This window comes from Euphorbia lathyris, chromosome 4 (genome assembly GCF_963576675.1).
Source record: "Euphorbia lathyris chromosome 4, ddEupLath1.1, whole genome shotgun sequence".
In the NCBI taxonomy this organism is placed as follows: domain Eukaryota; kingdom Viridiplantae; phylum Streptophyta; class Magnoliopsida; order Malpighiales; family Euphorbiaceae; genus Euphorbia; species Euphorbia lathyris.
The window spans coordinates 19789524-19792890 of record NC_088913.1 but is presented as its reverse complement, the minus strand read 5'-3'; positions in this window follow the sequence as shown (position 1 = coordinate 19792890).

Below are 3367 nucleotides of genomic sequence, written 5' to 3'. Positions count from 1 at the left end.
TTCACCCACCCAAGCTCTACCACACCTCACCCTTTTAATTAATACAATAACTATATAGATATAATATTGTTAGAGTAATACAGTTATTTTAATTAATTTAGTTGAGAATGGGAGCACTCTATAATTTACTTTTAACATCTAAAGATGATTCTCTTTTTTAAATGAGTGACATTCTTTTTAACAGTTCTTCTTATTGATATATATTGATCATCAACAGAAAATTCCTATGTGCTAATTAAGTTTAATTAAGATAATTGAAAAAGTAACAGATTAGAAGGAGGTTAATGATTTAGAAAGGTAGAGCATGCAGTGGGTATGGCCCACTAAACACATGATTAACATGCCTAATTCATCATCATACTGCATTTCATGTTTGTTCCCTTATCTGCTTCATGTACCTCAACCTCATCAACATCATAATGTGTTTTTGTTTTTTTAGAACAACCTTTTAACTAATTAATTAATTGATAATTACGTTGAGAAAGTAATATGAATGACGTGTTGGTACTTTTTTTTGTTTAAATGTTAAATTTAAATTAATATTTTTTCAAAAACCATAAACATATTCTAGGCATAATACATTACTAGCTCTCTGAACTTGTCCAAAATAATAGATTGGCTCCCTCAACTTAGCGATTGTCTCACCAGCTCCCTAAACTTACTTATTTCGTATCACCAGCTCCCTAAACTTGTCCATAAAAGTATATTAGCTCCCTGAATTTTGCAAGTGTGTCACCAACTCCTTAAACTTGCTTATTCTGTAACAACTAAATACAAAAACTTATTAAACCTAAATCCTAAAAATACGTCTTCATCTATTCGAGAGGTAATTTTTCGCTTCTCCTACCTTTCAACCTATTATAAGAGTTAGTGTTGCAGGTTTGAGAGATTGAATGGATGCGGATTGAGAGTTAGTATTATGGTTTTTGTATTTAGTTGTTACATAATAAACAAGTTTGGGGAGTTGGTGAGACACTTGCAAAGTTCAGGAAGCAAATCTACTTTTATAGACAAGTTTAGGGAGCTGGTGATACGAAATAAGCAAGTTTAGGGAGCCGATGAGACACTTGTAAAATTCAGGGAGCCAATCTACTATTTTGGACAAGTTCAGGGAGCTGTAGATGTATTAGGCCCATATTCTATTACCTTATCCCTATATAAAATCATTCACACCAAAGATTAAATATATATTTTTATTATAATCTTTATGTTCAGAATCGGCCTGAACCTATCTTTAGAGCCCATGGCTAAATAGGATCTAATTTTTTTTAATATGTATATATAATTTTTTTTTTAGAAAATTGCATATAAAATCTGTTTTGACTTTACTTTACAATTATCATAACACTTCTTTATTATAAATATAATTTTAATACTCATTCTGATTTAAAAATAATATGATATTTTAGATATAAAATAAGACTTCTTATATTAAGTGTTAATATTAATATGAAGTAGACTTTGAACTATCAGCTTGAGCTTTTAGTTCAAGATCCACTCCATACTAATAACCTTGAACTAAAAGCTCTTCATATTAATATTTGACATTAAACACCCGATTTTCTATATCACTCGGAGGACTTCCAATTCATATCTGAACACATACATTATAGCTCTACATAATAATTAAAATAATGGAACCTCTTATAATATATATGGGTCCATATATATAACATGTCAAAATATGTATGGAAGGTCCTCCATTTATCATGAAGAACTATTTACTTCTAATAATTTTCCATATTTATTAGTTACCTCTACCCATAAAATGTCGGCACTGTTTATGTTTAATCGATTTACACTTCTATACCAGATGTACTAATAAATAGTACTAATTAACAATTAAACCAAAACAACAATTTCTTTTATACTAAATCAAAATTATGTCAACTCTTCATTGTCTGAATTGCTAGAATTTAAGTTAAAACCGACCAAAGCCTTCCCACGTGAACAGTACATGCAAAGGCAAAGTGTCCGGCCAATAAATAATTTAATCACTCTAACACCGTTGACAAATCCAAAAATATTTAATTCCATGTTTTATATATGCTTAATTATATATATATATGAGAGAAAACATTTCTATCCTCATCCACATCCTTAAAAATAAGGAGAATCTCCGATTCAAACACTTAGAAATCACTATATTTTTTAGAACTTCTATTATATATTTATATATCAAGTGTAATGCATCGGTCAGTTAAAAGAGTGATGCATCTGGAAGTACAGTAAAATTTCTATTTTTTTAAGCCTAGAATGAATTTTCTTTTTATTCAATTTAAAAGTTAAATTTATATAAAACAAAAAAAAAACATTTGTGGTTTGCTCTATTTATAAATAAGGGTCTATGATTTTAAAGTTTAGAAATAGAGATATGTGGTATGATTTTTACAAAACAAAGTATTTGAAATTACATTATTAAGTTTTGATACGACAATCAAAAGCATTTTTATGTCATTCCATTAAAAAAAATACAACATGAAACTGAGGAATAAAACTCATATAAATATAGGCTAAAACTTGTATAAGATCCATAAAAGGAACACACAAAGGACAATAAAACCTATGAAATGAACACCTAAAACAAAAACTATAAATTACATACTTGTCGTAAATCCACATTCGCAGAAAAATAGATGTACTCTAGTCTTCAACTACTCCAACTACATAGATCCCGTGGATAAGATCGAACGTTTCGGTTCTTGCTAAACCCGAAAATATATAAATGAAAGAATTATAGATAACGGATGTTCAAATGGAAAAGAAAACTGATTAAATATATGAACTCCAACTAAAATGAAATTATCAACAAAGAAAAACACTTTAAATGTGTGAGGAAAAAATAAATCGTGGAGTTTTTCAAGGTGTTTTTGAGATTGATTGTTTTATGGATAAATAATGTATCAGTCCCCTCATTTTTACCTAACATATTGTTTAGTCGTCCTATTTTAAAAGCCACATTATAAGGTCTCTCTCTTTTGTCAATATTGGCTTTTTTTGTCTTTTTGTCCATTTTTAAAGATTTTTAACCGTTATATTTGGCATAATAGACAGAAAAAATAACAGAGTAACATGATCATTTTGTATCGTACTATGACGGTCCTGAAACTAAGGTATGTTCGGTTAAAAATATATATAAAAAAATAGATAAAATATTGATAAAAGATAAAGACCTTATAATATATATTTTCAAAATAAAAGGACTAGACAATATGTTACTTAAAAAGTAGGGACTAATAAATTATTTACCCTATATAAAACTCTTCTCTGGTTTTGAAGAAAACCGTCCAACTCCCTCCTCCTAGTTTCTTCTCATTTTTGTCCCCTCTTTTCTCAAAGCCTCATCATCTATCAAATACACAACTTT